The sequence below is a fragment of the Hemitrygon akajei genome, chromosome 19, assembly GCF_048418815.1.
Source record: "Hemitrygon akajei chromosome 19, sHemAka1.3, whole genome shotgun sequence".
Taxonomy (NCBI): Eukaryota; Metazoa; Chordata; class Chondrichthyes; order Myliobatiformes; family Dasyatidae; genus Hemitrygon; species Hemitrygon akajei.
The window spans coordinates 17,702,947-17,723,578 of NC_133142.1; the positions used below are offsets into that span (position 1 = coordinate 17,702,947).

A 20,632-nucleotide genomic window follows, 5' to 3' on the forward strand; every position below is an offset into this window, starting at 1 on the left:
AAACTTTACAACTCCTCCCTCGGAGTGTCAGACACCCTGAGCCAATAGGCTGGTCCTGGACTTATTTCCACTTGGCATGATTAACTTATTATTATTTAATTATTTATGGTTTTATATTGCTATATTTCTTCACTATTCTTGGTTGGCACGACTGTAACGAAACCCAATTTCCCTTGGGATCAATAAAGTATGTCTGTCTGTCTGTCTAAGATGATGAGAGGCATTGATCATGTAGATAGCTAGCAGCTTTTTATTCCCAAAGTTGAAAGGGCTAACACGAGGGGGCATAGTTTTAAGGTGCTTGGAAGCAGATACAGAGGGGATGGCAGGGATAAATTTTTCCACAGAGAGTGGTGGGTGTGGAATACACTGCCAGCAACGGTGGTGGAAGCAGATACAATAAGGTCTTTTAAGGGATTCTTAGATAGGTGCAAGGAGCTTAGAAAAATAGAGGGCCATGCTGTAGGGTAATTCTGGGCAGTTTCATTGTGGGCCAAGGGCCTGTAATGTGTTGTAGATTTCTATGCTCTATGAAGCATTTAGCAGATCAAACAGCACTTGTGGTAAGCAAATCAGATCATTTCAAGTCAACCGATCCTCCTTTTAAGTCAAGTGACCCCCCTTTTGCCCAGCTCCACCACACACTTCACTCCATCAGTATTTCACTAATACATTCAGCATGCAAACTGAACACTTTTGCTGCTCTATCTGGTTCCAGTTCCCCTGTAGAAATTGTTGTGCTTTATCATACATCTGAGAAAGTGCCTTCAACCTGAAATGTGGTGAGAGAGGTAAGGATGGTGGTGACCCAAATGCAGAATAAGATCTGGACTCGAAATAAACAAGATGACATAAATGAAATCCAAAGGCAAAATCACAAACCGTAGTACTGGAAATGAAAGTCCTACGATTGAGCACAGAGTGCTCAGCACGAGGAATTTAAGTACATACTTCCCATGAAGGAATGTGGCAGGCAATAATTGGCAGTCTGCCTCTTAAAGGATACTGGCCACTAACCATACTCTGGGGAATTGCCGTGCCAAAACTTGGATGCCTGGCACCATTCAGTTAGTTTCAATGCAGAAATGTAAACTCTGTTTCTCTTCCCACAGATGCAGATCTGGTTCCAGCATCTTCTGTTTTCATTATGTCTGATGAGCATAGATTATCATGCTAAAGCCCATGAACAAATTGTAGATAGCTTTAAACAAAATAAATAGAAAAGACAAAGTGTTTGTAACTAGAAACTGCATTTAATAAGTGATGATGCATTCAGTAGCAACTTCTGCATGTGATCTCATCAACAGTATTGAGGTTGAGAGAGTTAAGTATGTTGAGAGCTTCAGTTTTCTAGTTCTGAACATCACCAATGGCCTGTCCTGGTCCAACCACTTCAAACCACTTCAGATCTAGGCCTCATATGGAGCCAGTGATCATTAATGGAGAATGTGTGGAGCAGGTTAAGACCTACAAGTATCTGGGAGTACAGTTAGACGAGAAGCTAGACTGGACTGCCAACACAGATGCCTTGTGCAGGAAGGCACAGAGTCGACTGTACTTCCTTAGAAGGTTGGCGTAATTCAATGTCTGTAGTGAGATGCTGAAGATGTTCTATAGGTCAGTTGTGGAGAGCACCCTCTTCTTTGTGGTGGCGTGTTGGGGAGGAAGCATTAAGAAGAGGGACGCCTCACGTCTTAATAAGCTGGTAAGGAAGGCTGGCTCTGTCGTGGGCAAAGTACTGGAGAGTTTAACATCGGTAGCTGAGCGAAGGGCGCTGAGTAGGCTACGGTCAATTATGGAAAACTCTGAACATCCTCTACATAGCACCATCCAAAGACAGAGAAGCAGTTTCAGTGACAGGTTACTATCGATGCAATGTTCCTCAGACAGGATGAAGAGGTCAATACTCCCCAATGCCATTAGGCTTTACAATTCAACCGCCAGGACTTAAGAACTTTTTAAAAGCTATTATTAATGCTTTTTGAGATAGTGATTTAGATGCATATCATATTTTTTACTGAGTTAAGTATTGTATGTAATTAGTTTTGCTACAACAAGTGTATGGGACATTGGAAAAAAAGTTGAATTTCCCCATGGGGATGAATAAAGTATCTATCTATCTATCTATCTATCTATCTATCTAAAGCTAAGAAAGCTCAGCAGCACCTTTATTTCCTCAGGAGGCTGAATGAATTTGACATGTCCCTGTCGACTCTACCAGAAACGGCTTGGTATTGCAACTGCTCTGCATGTAACCACAAGAAACTGCAGTGGATATACAGCTCACTACACCACAGGTAACAGCCTCCCCTCCATGGACTCTGGAGCTGCGATTGCATTCATACTGGAACATCCGCGATGCTGAGAAAGTCGTGAATAGCACGTTCAGTGAGTGGGCCACACCGCGGGTAAAGGCTACACAGGGAGAAAGGGAAGGGGTGGCCACTAGACAGCGTAGCAGTAGGCAGGTAGTGCAGGAGTCCCCTGAGGTCATCTTCCTCCTAAACAGATATACTGTTTTGGATACTGTTGGGGGAGATGTCTCATCAGGGGAAGGCAGCAGCAGCCGAGTTCATTGCACCATGGGTGGCTCTGCGGCACAGGAGGGAAGGAAAAGGAGTGGGAGAGCTATAGTGATAGGGGATTCGATTGTAAGGGGAATAGATAGGCGTTTCTGCGGCTGCAAACGAGACTCCAGGATGGTATGTTGCCTCCCTGGTGCAAGGGTCAAGGATGTCTCTGAGCGGCCGCAGGACATTCTGGAATGGGAGGGTGAACAGCCAGTGGTCGTGGTGCACATAGGTACCAACGATATAGGTAAAAAACGGGATGAGGTCCTACAAGGTGAATTTAGGGAATTAGGAGTTAAACTAAAAAGTAGGACCACAAAGGTAATAATCTCTGGATTACTACCAGTGCCACGTGCTAGTCAGAGTAGAAATAGGAGGATATTTCAGATGAATACCTGGCTTGAAAAATGGTGCAAGGGGGAGGGATTCAAATTTCTGGGGCATTGGAACCAGTTCTGGGGGAGGTGGGACCGGTATAAACAGGACGGTCTGCACCTGGGCTGGACTGGAACCAATGTCCTAGGGGGAGCGTTTGCTACTGCTGTTCAGGAGGTTTTAAACTAATGTGGCAGGGGAATGGGAACAAGTGCAGAGAGACAGAGGGGTGTAAAATGAGGGTAGAAGCAAAAAGTAGTAAGGTGAAAAGTAAAAGTGACAGGCAGGCAAATCCAGGGCAAAAAGCAAAAAGGGCCACTTTTCAACATAATTCTATAAGGGCTAAGAGTGTTGTAAAAACTAGCCTGAAGGCTTTGTGTGTCAATGCGAGGAGCATTCATAACAAGGTGGATGAATTGAATGTGCAGATAGTTATTAATGAATATGATATAGTTGGGATCACAGAGACATGGCTCCAGGGTGACCAAGGATGGGAGCTCAACATCCAGGGATATTCAATATTCAGGAGGGATAGACAGGAAAGAAAAGGAGGTGGGGCATCATTGCTGGTTAGAGAGGAGATTAACGCAATAGAAAGGAAGGACATTAGCCTGGAGGATGTGGAATCGATATGGGTAGAGCTGCATAACACTAAGGGGCAGAAAACGCTGGTGGGAGTTGTGTACAGGCCACCTAACAGTAGTAGTGAGGTTGGGGATGGCATTAAACAGGAAATTAGAAATGCGTGCAATAAAGGAACAGTAGTTATAATGGGTGACTTCAATCTACATATAGATTGTGTGAACCAAATTGGTAAGGGTGCTGAGGAAGAGGATTTCTTGGAATGTATGCGGGATGGTTTTCTGAACCAACATGTCGAGGAACCAACTAGAGAACAGGCCATTCTAGATTGGGTATTGAGCAATGAGGAAGGGTTAGTTAGCAATCTTGTCGTGCGAGGCCCCTTGGGTAAGAGTGACCATAATATGGTGGAATTCTTCATTAAGATGGAGAGTGACATAGTTAATTCAGAAACAAAGATTCTGAACTTAAAGAAGGGTAACTTTGAAGGTATGAGACGTGAATTAGCTAAGATAGACTGGCAAATGATACTTAAAGGGTTGACGGTGGATATGCAATGGCAAGCATTTAAAGATCACATGGATGAACTACAACAATTGTTCATCCCAGTTTGGCAAAAGAATAAACCAGGGAAGGTAGAGCACCTGTGGCTGACAAGGGAAATTAGGGATAGTATCAAGTCCAAAGAAGAAACATATAAATTAGCAAAAAAAAGCGGCACACCTGAGGACTGGGAGAAATTCAGAGACCAGCAGAGGAGGACAAAGGGCTTAATTAGGAATGGGAAAAAAGATTATGAGAGAAAGCTGGCAGGGAGCATAAAAACTGACTGTAAAAGCTTTGATAGATACGTGAAAAGAAAAAGATTGGTCAAGACAAATGTAGGTCCTTTACAGTCAGAAACAGGTGAATTGATCATAGGGAACAAAGACATGGCAGACCAATTGAATAACTACTTTGGTTCTATCTTCACTAAGGAGGACATAAATAATCTTCCGGAAATAGTAAGGGACCGAGGGTCTAGTGAGATGGAGGAACTGAGGGAAATACATGTTAGTAGGGAAGTGGTGTTAGGTAAATTGAAGGGATTAAAGGCAGATAAATCCCCAGGGCCAGATGGTCTGCATCCCAGAGTGCTTAAGGAAGTAGCCCAAGAAATAGTGGATGCATTAGTGATAATTTTTCAAAACTCCTTAGATTCTGGATTAGTTCCTGAGGATTGGAGGGTGGCTAATGTAACCCCATTTTTTTTAAAAGGAGGGAGAGAGAAACCGGGGAATTATAGACCAGTTAGTCTGACATCGGTGGTGGGGAAAATGCTGGAGTCGGTTATCAAAGATGTGATAACAGCACATTTGGAAAGAGGTGAAATCATCGGACAAAGTCAGCATGGATTTGTGAAAGGAAAATCATGTCTGACGAATCTTATAGAATTTTTTGAAGATGTAACTAGTAGAGTGGATAGGGGAGAGCCAGTGGATGTGGTATATTAGATTTTCAAAAGGCTTTTGACAAGGTCCCACACAGGAGATTAGTGTGCAAACTTAAAGCACACGGTATTGGGGGTATGGTATTGATGTGGATAGAGAATTGGTTGGCAGACAGGAAGCAAAGAGTGGGAGTAAACGGGACCTTTTCAGAATGGCAGGCAGTGACTAGTGGGGTACCGCGAGGCTCAGTGCTGGGACCCCAGTTGTTTACAATATATATTAATGATTTAGACGAGGGAATTAAATGCAGCATCTCCAAGTTTGCAGATGTCATGAAGCTGGGCGGCGGTGTTAGCTGTGAGGAGGATGCAGGGTGACTTGGATAGGTTAGGTGAGTGGGCAAATTCATGGCAGATGCAATTTAATGTGGATAAATGTGAGGTTATCCATTTTGGTTGCAAGAACAGGAAAACAGATTATTATCTGAACGGTGGCCGATTAGGAAAAAGGGGAGATGCAACGAGACCTAGGTGTCATTGTACACCAGTCATTGAAGGTGGGCATGCAGGAACAGCAGGCGATGTAAAAGGCAAATGGTATGTTGACATTCATAGCAAAAGGATTTGAGTACAGGAACAGGGAGGTTCAATTGCAGTTGTACAAGGCCTTGGTGAGACCGCACCTAGAATATTGTGTGCAGTTTTGGTCCCCTAATCTGAGGAAAGACATTCTTGCCATAGAGGGAGTACAGAGAAGGTTCACCAGATTGATTCCTGGGATGGCAGGACTTTCATATGAAGAAAGACTGGATCGACTAGGCTTATACTCACTGGAATTTAGAAGATTGAGGGGGGATCTTATTGAAACATATAAAATTCTAAAGGGATTGGACAGGCTAAATGTAGGAAGATTGTTTCTGATGTTGGGGAAGTCCAGAACGAGGGGTCACAGTTTAAGGATAAAGGGGAAGCCTTTTAGGACCGAGATGAGGAAAAACTTCTTCACACAGAGAGTGGTGAATCTATGGAATTCTCTGCCACAGGAAACAGTTGAGGCCGGTTCATTGGCTATATTTAAAAGGAAGTTAGATATGGCCCTTGTGGCTAAAGGGATCAGGGGGTATGGAGAGAAAGCAGGTACAGGGTTCTGAGTTGGATGATCAGCCATGATCATACTGAATGGCGGTGCAGGCTCGAAGGGCCGAAGGGCCTACTCCTGCACCTATTTTCTATGTTTCTAATACTTCTCACTGCTTCAGTAAACCAGCCAGTACAATCAAAAACCCCACCCACCCTGGACATCCTCCCTTCCATTGGGCAGAAGATACAAAAGCACATACCACCAAGCTCAAAGATAGGTTCTATCCCACTGTTATCAGACTCTTGAATGGACCTCTTAAATGATAAGATGTTCTCTTGGCCCCCTAATCTATCTCCATATTACCTTGCATTTTAGTGTTTATCTGCACTACACTTTCAAAGTTCAAAGTAAATTCATTATCAAAGTACATATTTGTCACCAAATACAACCCTGAGACTAATTTTCTTGTGAATATAATCAGTAAATCTGTAGATTAATAACCATAAGAGTATCAATGAAAGACCATCTAATTTGGGTGTTCAACCAGAGTGCAGAAGACAAAAAATTCTGCAAATACAAAAAGAAAGAAATAATAATCATAACTAAATAAATAAACAATAAATATCAAGAACATGAGATGAAGAGTCCTTGAAAGTGAGTTCATCGTCCATTTCAATGATGGGGCAAGTGAAGTTGAATGAAATTACCTTCTTGGATCAAAAGCCTGAGGGATAGGAACTGTTCCTGAACTTGATGTTGCAAGTCCTGAGGCTCCTGTACCACCTTTCTGTTGGCAGCAGTGAGAAGAGAGCATGTCCTGGGTGGTGGGGGTCCCTGATGATGGATGCTTCTTTCCTGTGAGAGTGTTTCATGAAATATGCTCACTGCTTGGGAGGGTTTTATCCATGATGGACTGGGTCATATCCACTACTTTTTGTAGGATTTTCCTTTCAAGGGCATTGGTATTTCCATACCAGGCTGTGATGCAACCAGTCAATATACTCTCCACTACACATCTATAAAAGTTTGTCAAAATATTAGATGTCTTACCGAATTTTCACAAACAAACTCCTAAGGAAGTCAAGGTGCTGCCATGCTTTCTGTGTATTTACACTTACAGACTGGGCTCAGGATGGATCCTCTGAAATAATAACACAAAGGAATTTAAAGTTTCTAATCCTCCCCCCCTAATCCCCCGATGAGGACTGGCTCATGGACCTCTGGTTTCCTTCTCTTGAAGTCAACAATCAGCTCCTTGGTCTTGCTTATGTTGAGTAAGAGGATGATGTTATGGCACTAGTTAGCCAGATTTTCAATCTCCCTCCCTCCAAAGCTGATTTATTACCTTTGATTTGGCCTATGACAGTGGTGTCATCAGCAAGCTTGAATATGGCTTTGGAGCTTTGCTTAGCAACACAGTTATAAGTGTAAAGCAAGTAGGGCAAGGGTCCAAGCATGCAGCCTTGTGTTGCATCTGTGCTGTTGGAGATCATGGACAAGATGGTGTTGCCAAACCAAATTGACTGGGGTCTGCAACTGAGGAAATCCAGGATTCAATTGCACAAGGAGGTAACGAGGCCAAGGTCTTGGAGCTTATTAATCAGCTTTGAGGCGATGATGGTATTGAATGCTGATCCATCGTTGATAAAGAACATCCTGATGTCTGCACCTTTGTTGTCCAGGTGTCCCAGGGATGAGTGAAGAGCCAATGAGATGGCATCTGCTGCGGTCCTGTTGCTCCGGTATGCAAATTGGATTGGAAGCAAGTCACTTCTCAGGCAAGAATTGATTTGTTCTGCGTAAAGAGTATGCAAGATGAGCTTTTTGCTATTTCCTAGCCCATGTGATAATAATAGAACAATATCCGATGTCAGTACAATACACAGCTAGGCTCCTCAACAGGGAAAGTATTTTAACTCTCAGAAGGCAGCTGTCAAAGTGAACAATGTACCACAATGTACCAGTTAAGGGATGATCACCACCAAACTGTCAGTTTCAGCTCCCAAATCCTATCAATTCACTTGCTGACTTCTCAGATTTCCATTTAATCTTGCCTTCTTCTGTTTTGTTCCCAGCTTCCCATGATTTCTGCAAGAACTTCTCTTGGTCAAGTTCTCCTGGTCAGGTTCTTCTCTCGGTCAACCACGATACTTAGTACGACAAATGTGGCCATTCTTTTCACACTTCTGATCAAGATAGTACTATAAGAAGCATTTCTCCCACTGGGTGTATAGGGGTTCAGAATGGGCATGCACCAATATTTCCTTTGAATCAGAAAAGATGGACAATGAATGTAATTTACTTCCTGTAGTTCTTGACTCAATACAAATAATAAAATGTACCATTTCTCACAACTCTCAGAAATACTTGTATTTTAAAACTGGCTTCTACTTGTACTTTTGGAAAAACATGATTATTTTTTAATCATTCCTTTCTGAGATTTGGAGCTGTGCTATCTCCACCATTAACATATGCCAATTTACGAGACACTGCTAATAATCCTAATGAAACTTTACTCTAAATCAGAATTTGATTTTGAAGCAGAGACGTACAGTAAAAATAGACCTTTTGTGTTGTAAATATACTTCTTTATAAAGCTCTGTTATATGTTAATTATTGACGAACTGTTTGATCTCTGTACTCTCAAATACACTGCCTGAGGCAAGCAAAAAGCTTCTCTTCTGGCTAATAACTAGTATGACTACTGTTTGGACAAGTGGTGTGGAGCAGAACAGAGTCTCTACCATCAACAAATAAATGCTGTGGGCTGCTTGAAATTGTTAAAGTTAAATACCTTGTGTATTTCAGACACTTTTAATACACCAAATAATGGTTATTAACTGCAAGATAAACAAAGGATAAAATCTGATTATGACAGAATTGATGATCAGTAATTAGTATTCTGAATTGTACACCAGACTGAAATATCAGGGGACTATTATTACTCCTGGTTTCATTTCCTAGAACACAATTACCTGTTATCATTTTTCATTAAATTTATGATGGTTTTGAAAGGATTAATTGAGAAACATTTCAATTAAAATCCTGTTTCTATTGATGGAGTTATAGTTTACGGTAAGTTAATATGTGGGATTAGAGAAACTGGAGAGGTACCAGACTTCTTTTAGTAATGGCATTTTAACCCATACTTTCATCACCTGCGTAAGGTGGGTCTTGATACAACAAAGGATAATGATGATGATGGATAGTTTCACTGCTTTCTTACGCGGCGTTCATCTATCACCTGTCAGCATGCTATTGGCTGTACATGGCAGCCTTCCACAATTCTGAATTCTGGTTGAAAGATTTTGTAATGTGCTTTAAATAAGGCTGTCCTGGTACTTAGAAGGTGCATGGCTGTTCATTAACTATAAGGTGGAAATCTTGTTAATAATCGACTCAAGAAATAATGGCTGGTTTCCATGTGAGTGCTGAGCAACAGGTCAGTCTGCAAGGGACTTTCAATTAGCAAAGTGTACATATTGAAGACACTTACGACTTCCATAGCTTAAATATGTCAGAGTTTCACACAGCAAACAGAGGAATTGACCTGGAATGGAACGTGATCATTTCATATTGCTCAAGGCTTCACTGGAATTGAATGATTCAAGTCCAATATATAATTTTATGAAATGCAGTCAAAAGCTGTGCTTTCACAATACTGAAAATTGTATTTTTCATCAGAAACTTCATATATTTGAGCACTTACAAAAATAATCACTGATTTTGCCAATGTTTGAGTGAGTATGTGTTCCTACATTTAATGTCAGTTAAAAAAAAAAGCAGTTTGATGACTATTAGCTGGAAAGAAAAGTTAGTTGGATTCAAATGAAGCTGTTTTAATGGCAATGGAAACTTGTCCCCAGTCACTCATACAAAGTGTTTAGTAGATGCTGTAAACTGTATGTTTTTTGTGAAATTTAGCTCTACATGAGAGCTCTACTGTAGTCACTAATAGCATTATATTGCACGCAGATTTCTACCTTAAATAATATATTCAGTTGCTGAAAAACAGGAACAAACATCACCTTTTAGCTGTTAATAAATGAATATTTGCCATTATTAAATCTGCATGCATTGCAAGAGTCATTTAAAGAAGCCAAGTTAGTATTTGGTTCCTGAATTATCTGTTCTAAATTATACATGCATGTGCCCACAAGAAATTCTGCAGGTATCGGCAACACACACAATATGCTGGAGGAACTCAGCAGGTCAGGCAGCATCAATGGAAATGAACGAACAGTCGATGTTTCGGCTGATACCCTTCTTCAGCACTAGCAAGGAAGGAGAGCTAGTTAGAAGTTGGTGGGTGAATCCAGGTGGGTGGGAAAGCTACAGAGCTGTAGATGAAATAATCTAATAGGAGAGGAGAGTGGATCATAAGAGAAAGGAAAGGAGGGAAGGAGAAAAGGCACAAGGGGGAGTTGATCCCTATTTTGTTGAATGACAGAATAATTTAGTTGATTACTAGAATATTTTGTAGTGAATTTGGGAATGCCTGACAATAGTGCAATATATGATTATCTGATCCCTGAGTAAACTGTGCAACCCTTTTGTCAATGTACTGTCAATTATTGTAAGTCAAAGTTACCTCTGCAACTGGATACATGTGACTAATTAGGAATTTAATGTAGTTTTGGGAAGCTGAGAAAAGAAAGAATATTGGACAAATGTAAGCATGAGAGGTTCTGCAGATGCTGGAAATCTTGAGCAATATATGCTGGAAGAACTCAGCAAATCAGGCAGCAGCTATGAGGGGAATAAACAGTCGACGTTTCAGGTCGAGACCTTTCATTAGGACTGACAAGGAAGGGGGGCAGCAGTCAAGATGATTAGATACAGGAGAGGAAAGAGTACAAGCTGACAGGCGATAGACAAAAACAAGTAAGGGGGATGAAGTATGAAGCTGGGAGGGGATTGGTTCCAGAGGTAAAGGGCTGAAGAAGAAGGAATCTGATAGGAGAGGGCTGTGGACATGGAAGAAAGGAACGGAGGAGGGGCAGCAGTGGGAGATGATGGGCAGGTGAATAGAAGAGAAGGGCTGAGAAGGGAGCCAGAATAGGGATTGGAAAAGAAGAGAGAATGGGGACGGGGTGGGGGGTGGGGGGGGGAGAAATTACCAGAAGTTTAGAGAAATCGATGTTCATGCCATCATGTAGGAGGCTAGTCAGATGGAATATGAGACGCTGCTCCTCCAAGTTGAATACAGCCTCATTGTGGCAGTGTAGAAGGCCATGGTCTGACTTGTTGACATGGGAATGGAAATTAGAATTAAAATTGGTGGCTACCGGGAAATTTCAGTTTTTGTGGCAGATGGAGCAAAGGTAGTGGATAAAGCGGTCCCACAATCTATGTCAGGTCCTATAGATGTAGAGGAGGCTGCACCAGGAGCACCAGTTACAGTAGGTGACCTTGACAGACATACAGGTGAAGTGTCGTCTCACTTGGAAGAACTGTTTGGGACCCTGAATGGAGGTGAGGGAGGAGGTGTAAGCACTTGTCGTGCTTGCAGGAAGAAGTGCCAGTAAGGAGATGAGTGGGGAGGGACGAGTGACAAGAGAAACATATAGTGAGTGAATGATTTGGAGACTGGATAGTGGGGTGGGGGTGTGGGGGAAGAAAGTTGTGCTTAGTGGTAGAATTTCATTGTAGATGGCTGAAGTTATAGAGAATGATGTGCTGGACAAAGAGGCTCATAAGGTGGTAAGTAAGAACAAAGGGAAACCTATCCCTATTATGGTGGCAGGAAGAAAGAATAAAGGCAGCATCAATGGTGGTGGAGCGATTCTTTGAAAAAGTAGAACATCTCAGATGTTCTAGAATGGAAAGCCTCATCCTGAGAACAGATGTGATAGAGACAAAAGAACTGAGAAAAGGGAACTGTCAAGATAGCTGTGAGAGTCTGCAGTCTATAAAAGACATCAGTAGATAGTCTGTCTGCAGAGATGGACACAGAGATCAAGAAAGGGGTGAGAGATGTCAAAGATGGATCAACTAAATTTGAGGGTGGAAATGGGAGGCAAAGTTGTTAAAATTGACAAGCTCAGCATGGGTGCTGGCAAGTAGTGGAGAAAAATTTGGGTGGAATTACATCACTAGAATAGGCTTAGAACATGGATGTAGCTAACAAAAAAGCAGGCATCGGTGGGGCCTATATGGTTGCCATAGTTACAATGGTTTGGAGAAAGTGGGAGCAGCCAAAGAGAAATTGTTACACCAGACGAAGGAGGGGGGTGTTGAAAGGAAAGGAACTGATTAGGTCAGTGATCAAGAAAGAAGTGAAGAAATTTAAGGCCTTCTTGATGGGGGATGGAAGTGTGCAGGAATTGGACATCTATAGTGAAAATGAGGTGATTAGGGCCAGAGAACTTTAAATGATTGAAGTGGTCAAGAGTGAATGAAGTGTCATGGATGTAGGTAGGAAGGAACTGAACAAATAATAGACAATCTCACTGTTCTTGTGCTTATGCTGTAGGTAGGTAACAACATACATTGAAAACTTTTTCTACCTATTTTAGTAAACTATGAGAAAAAATACAGTTGGTGTACAGTTGTTAAAATTACAGTATTTATGATCATGATCATCCAAAGTATTTCCACAAGTAAAATAGGTCCAAGGATCCTAGAAAGATAGCTGTACAAACAAACAATCTGACTGGCTTTGGGCCAAAGGTTGCATTAGGGCTGCATCCTGAATGCCAAATTTCTGTCGGTACCACCTCACTCTCCCATCATGCCCTAAGCTCCCAAAACTCTGCTGGAACTTTCTCTTCTTTCTCCCACCTCTCTCACCAAAACCCCTACCCACCCCCGAACTTGTATCCCACCTCAGCTCCTACACTATACTTCTCCTTTCCTTCTCCCCCTTTTACCCTGAGCTCCCCCACCCCCTGATTTCACCTCCCCATCACCCTCTTCTCCTCTTCGGACACCACACAGGTTCAACCGCTGCCAGGTCTTCACTCCCCCCTCGATCTCCTCCTTTCTGATGCTGAGTGGTAGCTCAATGAGTTCCAGGTGTGTCATGACAAAGAGCTTTTCTTCTGCCACTTCCACAATGACCCCTACTCATATCTCTGACACTTCCTTCATCTTGGAAAGCCCCTCCAGACCTTTTAGACTCACTCCACCTTTTCATCTCCAATTGCCTTCTTGTGATATTCATCCCCTTCTCCAATCTCCTCGTCTGTTCCAACTCCACTTCCTCCATATGCACATTTACTTTGTACCAATCACAGCCTAATTATTAAACTAGCAGACAAGGGCAGTACTACTGTACTCTTGCTGACTGCCCTCTATATTGCAGAGGATATACAACAACAGCTCTCAGATACATCCTCTTACCAACCCCTGGAGTATTACCCCACCAGGCCTTCATCTCCCACACTGTTACAGATCTCATTACGTCAGGAGAACTCCCCTCCACGGCCTCGAAACAACTAGTGTTCCAATCCCGAACAAGAGAAAATCTGCATATGCCGGAAATCCGAGCAACACACACAAAATGCTGAAGGAACTCAGCAGGCCAGGCAGCATCTGTGGAAAAAAGTACAGTTGATGTTTCAGGCTGAAACCCTTTGGCAGGACTGGAGAGATAAAGCTGAGGAGTAGTTTTAAAAGGAGGAGAGAGGGGAAAGAGAAACACCAGGTGATAGGTGAAACCTGGAGGGGGAGTGAATGAAGTAAAGAGCTGGGAAGCTGATCGGAGAAAGAGACAGAAGGCCATGGAGGGGAAGAGCACCAGAGGGAGGCAATGGATGGGCAAAGAGATAAGGTGAGGGAGGGAAAAGGGAATGGGAGATTATGTGTTTGGGGGGGGGGGGGGGGGTATTACCGGAAGTTGGAGAAATCGATGTTCATGCCATCAAGTTGCAGGCTACCCAAATGGAACATAAGGAGTTGTTCCTCCGAGCTATGTATGGCCTCATCATGACAGTGAAACAGGCCATGGATGGACATATTGGAATGAGAATGGGAAGTGGATCTAAAATGGCTGCAAACTGGGTGATCCTGCTTTCTTTGACAGACAGAATATGGATGCTTGGTGAAGTGGTCTCCCAATCTACGTCAGGTCTCACTGATATACAGGAGGCCACACCGGGAGCACCGAACACAGTAACTGACCCCAACAGACTCACAGGTGAAGTGCAACCTCACCTGGAAGGACTGTTTAGGGCCTTGAATGGTAGTGAGGGAGGAGGTACAGGGGCAGGTGTAGCACTTGTTCCACCTGCAAGGATAAGTGCCAGGAGGGAGGGATGAATGGACGAGGGAGTCACGTAGGGAGCCATCCCTATGGAAAGCAGAAAGTGGGGAGGGGGAGGGAAAGATGTGCTTGGTGGTGGGATCCTGTTGGAGGTGGCGGAAGTTTCGGAGAACTATGTGCTGGACAAAAAGGCTGGTGAGGTGGTAGGTGAGGACAAGAGGAACCCTATCCCTGGAGATGTAGCGGAAGGATGAGGTGAGAGCAAACATATGTGAAATGGAAGAGATGCAGTTGAGGGCAGTGTTGATGGTGGAGGAAGGGAAGCTCCCGTCATTGAGGCAGGTTACCATGTTTTTCTTGGACACTGGTTTGATTAAAGCCTGCTTGAAGCAGGTATGGATCTCAGAAGGCTAAAGTGAGAGGTTGAAGATGGTGGTACAGATCTTCAGTACTTGGTATTACGTTGTCTGGGCCAGATGGAATGAAGGTACACATATCAAGGATTGAAAGGCAGTTATTGCTGGAGGTCATCAATTCAAAGGACTCTTCAACTATGACTCTATACTTGCTATGAGTGCCCTTGACTACATTCCGCAGCAAACTATCTGCACCAACTTGTCAGCTATGCTTACTGACGTGAAGCTGGTAGATATATATGTCAGGTGAAAAACAAGGCCTAAGGAGCACAGTATTATTGCTAAAGGACTAAGCCTTTGCAGAGAGCAACTTTAGTCACAAACTCATCTCCCACAACTGGAAGACAATAAAATGCCTATGGAACTTACCCCATAAATTGAGACAATTTTCAAGAAAGGTAAATCTGATCGTGGTAACCCTCTGGACTAATTAATAACTTTCATTTGACTGCACTGATTCAAATAATAATTTTAACCTCTTAGCAAGATAATGGTTGGTGATATACCTTTGTTTCAGTTACTTTGAAGCTAAACAAGCAACATTTCTGATGAGGCCATCAGACTGCAGAGAGTCCTGTCCTTCCTTATTTTAAAAGCTGTCCAAACTAGTTTCAAAAAACTAATCTGCATAGGAAAACAAAGACAGAATGGATTAATAATCTTTCTCAGAAATGAAATTCCCATAAAAGCAGGGGAGTGCTTGTTGCAATTTAGATCATTATATTAAAGTCAGTTGTGATGTGAGCTAACGATGTTGAATTTACTTATAGAAATGTATGTCCAAATGATGCATTGAGCAGTTGGAGACAAAAGAGAATGCCAACATAGACATGTAATACCAACGAGCAAAAAATTGCTTTGGCTTCATTGTCAATTACTGCACACGAACTAATTTGTGTCATAATGAAGCACAAAGCCTTCCAAAAATTCAAGAACTTAGGGACTGGCTACCTGTTACACTAATTTTGTCAGAAGAGTGGAACTAAGTTATTTAATAGTATTTTGATGTTCCCAAGTACTGGTTCTAATTTATCTGGAATTATAGTTGGTGTCCTGAAGATTAGTGGTTGAGAATACTCCAAGAAGAAAGCCTATAGCTGACATTTGGCAGACGTTAGCTATAGACTATAATGCAATACATAGGATGTAGTCCACACCAAGAAGCAACACAATTGGACTAATGGCTCACCATTTTAGATTTTTATTCTAAATTAATTTCTATATCTTTACCACTATCTGTGTCTTAACAAAGCAAGAAGTTATGCTTCTGTATTTAAAAAGCAGTTTTATTTCTACTTTAAGTGTAAAACATCATTGTTGTCTTAAAATGCAGTGACCAATTCAAATATTAATTACCGGTAGTCACTAAAATCTAAAATTCTATACTGTGAATTCAACAAATTATTAAACGCCTTCACACAGCTTTGCACTATCCAGTAACAACTTCAATCTTGAACTGGAGAAACCAGATAGAACCATTCTTAAAAGACAAATTCTTGGAAGGCCTCATTCATAGAGGACACTTATTCAATATTTAACTAAACCCTTATCGGTATGGTTATAGGAGAATTATTTTATCGTCAATGAAGTATCGCGTGATTAATGTGATAAATACTTGCCAGTGATTTATGTGATAATGTGGTATTTTATGTCTACCTTGACATTTTGCTGTCTAAAAAATTCTTCAAATCCTTAAATTAAATTGTTGTGGCCTAAAGTAACAAATCAGTTGTGGAATGTGTGCTATCTGTTCCTAAAGGATATGTGGTAATAAATTTTTTTGTGACAAAGTAAATGATAGGGTTTCATTATGATGAAATGTTTGGACTTGCCTCAATTAAAAACAGTGTTACTTTGGTAAAGCAGTCCTGAGATTATTTTTTTGTATAGAATTTCTACCCACATACAGGAAGCTCATGGTAGCAGCTATTTCTTACTATGTGTCAGGGAATCAGTAAATAATCTAAGTGGCCTGAGGGACATGGCTGTCCTCTTAAAACAAAAATAATGGCAGCATATTACACAAAAAGTAAAAATCTCCCCCTGCTGATACACACCATCACTTTAGTTTTCCATCCAACATTTCCCTTCTTTTTAATATGTTTTCACAGTAAGATGTTAATCTGCAAGCTGTTAACTTCTATATATTGAAGAAAATTAATATTTGATGATTGCACTCAGTTCTCTACTGTTTATCTTCAGTAATCTCTAGTTCACTAAGGTCTCTGCACTTCCCCAACTGATTTATTTTCTTTGTCCATTGATCGCCATGCCTTTAGTTTCTCAAGCATTAAGTTTTGAAATTTATAAGACCATAAAAGCACAAGTTACAGGAGGCCCATTTGGCCCATCGAGACTGCTCCACCATTTCACCATAGCTGATTCATTTTCCCTTCTCCCCCTCCCCATCCCCCATATCCCTTCATGCTCTGACCAATCAAAAATCTATCAACCATTGCCTTAAACATACATAAAGACTTGGCCTCTCCACAGCTGCCTGTGGCAATGAGTTCCACAGATTGATCACTCTCTGGCTAAAGAAATTTCCCCTCATCACCGTTCTAAAAGAATGCCTCTCTATACTGAGGCTATGCACTCTGCTCTTGGAATCTCCCACCATAGGAAACATTATGGCCCAGGTTTCTGCCTCACCTTCCTTAAAGCCTACATTCATGGACACTGCTTTTGTCCTGGTTTGTGACTCTGTATCAAGTGCTTTTATTTTATTATCAGCTTGTGTTGGTGAACAGCTGGGGGCTATCTCTAAGCTGTTGAGAACAAGTAAATATTGGGTGATCGCTTCGTAAAAACATGTATGCACACTCCACATTTTCAACTTCCAGCTTTTGGTCGCTCTTCATCTAATTCTCTGTCCTCCCCTCCCAACCATTCTGCCCTTGGCTCTCTATGCCATGCTAGTGAAGTTCAGCAGGACCCTGAGTAAATTGGTAAATTGGTTTAATATTCTCACTTGCACCAAGGTACTATGAAAACTTTGTTTTGTACACCATCCATACAGATTATTCCATCACTTCAGTACATCGAAGTAGAAGAAGGGAAAAGCAATAACACAAAGAAGAGTAAAGTGCTATAATTACAGAGGAAATGCAGTGCAGGTAGGCAATAAGCTACAGGGCCAATTTGAGGGAGACTGTGAGGTCAAGAGTCTATATAATATAGTATTAGGCAATTATTCAATATTTACATATTTATATAACAGTGGAACAGAAGCTATCTTTGAGCCTGGTAGTACATGATTTCAGATTTTTTATATCTTCTGCCTGACAGAAGGTGGATGAATAACTATATAATAATTAGGACAACAAATTTCGGATCATAACCACAGCTCCTCCTTTTTCAGACAAGAGTTTCTAAAAATGACTCCATTGCTCATTGATTACCTCTGCCTTCTATTCCATAGAGTCATAGAGAAGTACAGCACAGAAAGAGACTCTTTGACCCAGCTAGTCCATGCCGAAACCATTTAAACTGCCTACTCCCATCCGTATCCTTACCATCCATGTACCCACCCAAACTTCTCTTAGACATTGAAATTGAGTTTGCATGCACCACTTATGCCGGCAGTTCATTCCATACTCTCACGACCCTCTGAGTGAAGAAGATTCCCCTCATGTCCCCCCTTAAACTTTTCACCTTTCACCCTTAACCCATGACCTCCAGTGGTAGTCCCACCCAACCTCAGTGGTAAAGGCCTGCTTGCATTTACCTTATTTATACCCCTCATAATTTTGTCTACCTACATCAAATCTCTTCTCAATCTTCCATGTTCTAAGGAATACAGTCCTAACTTATTCAATCTTTCCTTATAGTTCAGGTCTTCCAGACCCGGCAACATCCTTGTAAATTTTCTCTGCAATCTTTCAAATTTGTTTACATCTTTTGGTAGGTGACCAAAACTGCTCACAATACTCCAAATTAGACCTCACCAATGTTTTATACAACTTCAGCAAAACATCCCATCTTCTGTACTCGGTACGTTAATTTATGAAGGCCAATGTACCAAAAGCTTTCTTTATGACCCTATCTACCTGTGATGCCACTTTCAATGAATTATTTACCTGTATTCTCAGATCCCTTTGTTCTACCACACTCCTCAGTGCCTGACCATTCACTGTGTAAGACCTACCCTGGTTGGTCTTATCGAAGTGCAAAAACTCACTTCTGTCTTAAATTCCATCTGCCATTTATCAGCGCACTTTTCCAGCTGATGCAGATCCCTCTGCAAGCCATGATAGCCTTCCTCACTGTCTACCACATCCACAACCTTGGTGTCATCTGCAAATTTGCTGATCCAGTTTACCACATTATCATCCAGATGAAAGCAGATATCAATGACAAGCAACAAAGGACCCAGCACCAATCCTGGCAGCACAGGCCTTCAGTCAGAGAGGCAACCCTCTACTACTACTCTCTAGCTTCGCCCACAAAGTCTAATCTAATTTACTATCTCATCCTGAATGCTGAGCGACGGAACCTTCATGACCAACTTCCCTTGTGGGACCTTGTCAAGTAATGTTCATGTAGACAATATCCACTTTCCTGGTAGCTTCCTCGAAAAACTAGACATGACCTACCACACACAAAGCCATGCTGACTATTCTAATCAGACCATGACTATCCAAGTACTTATATATCAGGTCCCTGGGAATATCTTCCAATAACTTTCCCTCACCAATGTCAAACTCACAGGCCTATAATTTTCTGGTTTCTGCTTATAACCATATAACAATTACAGCACGGAAACAGGCCAACTCAGCCCTTCTAGTCCCTGCTGAACGCTTACTCTCACCTAATCCCACTGACCCGCACTCAGCCCATAACCCTCCATTCCTTTCCTGTCCAAATACCTGTCCAATTTTGCTTTAAATGACAATACCGAAACTGCCTCTACCACTTCTAATGGAAGCTCATTCCACACAGCTACCACTCTCTGAGTAAAGAAATTCTCCTTCATGTTACCCTTAAACTTTTGCCCCCTAAGTCTCAACATGTCCTCTTGTTTGAATCTCCCCTACTCTCAATGGAAAAAGCCTTGTTTAGAGCCTTTTTTAAACAGAGGAACAACGTTGGCTATCCTCCAATCCTCTGGTACCTCTCCTGTCACTAAGGATGTTTTAGATACCTCTGCTAGGGCTCCAGCAATTTCTGCACTTGCCTCTCATAGAGTCTGAGTGAACACCTTGTCAGGCCCTGGGGATTTATCCATCCTGATTGCCTCAGGGTAGCAAACAACACTTCCTCTGTAATCTGTTGATGCCGCTTTGCCTCACTTCTATAGACTCTGTATCCACCTCCTGAGTGAATACAGATACAAAAAATCATCATACACTTTCCCTTTTCATCTTACCTTTGTTCCCTGCTCTAGTATTTATCTAAAAGCCCAGCTTCATGACTACTACTTTTGACTTTATCTTTACTGAACTCTGACAAATATCATCAATCCTCTCTTTCTCTGTCTAAGGACAATACCTGGATCATCCAGTATTTCCACCATATCATCTTTGTATTTGCTTGAAAATGTTTCTTGTGAAGCTTTATTGGATGTTTTTTTCTCTCTGTGAAAGACAGGTATAAATTTGAAATAAGTCAGAAGCTTTAAAATTTATTGGCATGTTTTAATTTTAAAAAATACACAAAACAGCTTTGTGAATTACTGATAGTTTACAATACTGTATGTACATTTATCCAATTGCTTATTGTTTACACTTTACTGACCTGGATCTGTGATGAGAAAATCAGTATCTTTTGTCAGCGATGAGAAGGATGTATGTAACATCACAAAAACATTTTCTTCCTGCTTCATATAGTATCTTCCAATTCTGAGTTAAAGATAATATCACCTTATTTTATCCATTGTAATTCTATATCTTCTAAAAACTTACTGTACAATTCTGTAAGAAACATCTAACTTTTTATAAATTAGTATATCTTTTGAAGGAACTATAAATAGGG

General features: G+C 41.6%; 1 long non-coding RNA gene across 1 annotated transcript; it reads left to right on the forward strand.

Moving 5' to 3' along the window:
* Positions 1-2,178: 2,178 nt before the first annotated feature.
* On the forward strand, positions 2,179-8,244 carry LOC140741788 (uncharacterized). The gene is made up of 3 exons (XR_012102135.1): positions 2,179-2,297; positions 7,720-7,815; positions 8,113-8,244. It is a non-coding gene; the product is annotated as an uncharacterized lncRNA (long non-coding RNA).
* Positions 8,245-20,632: the final 12,388 nt, after the last annotated feature.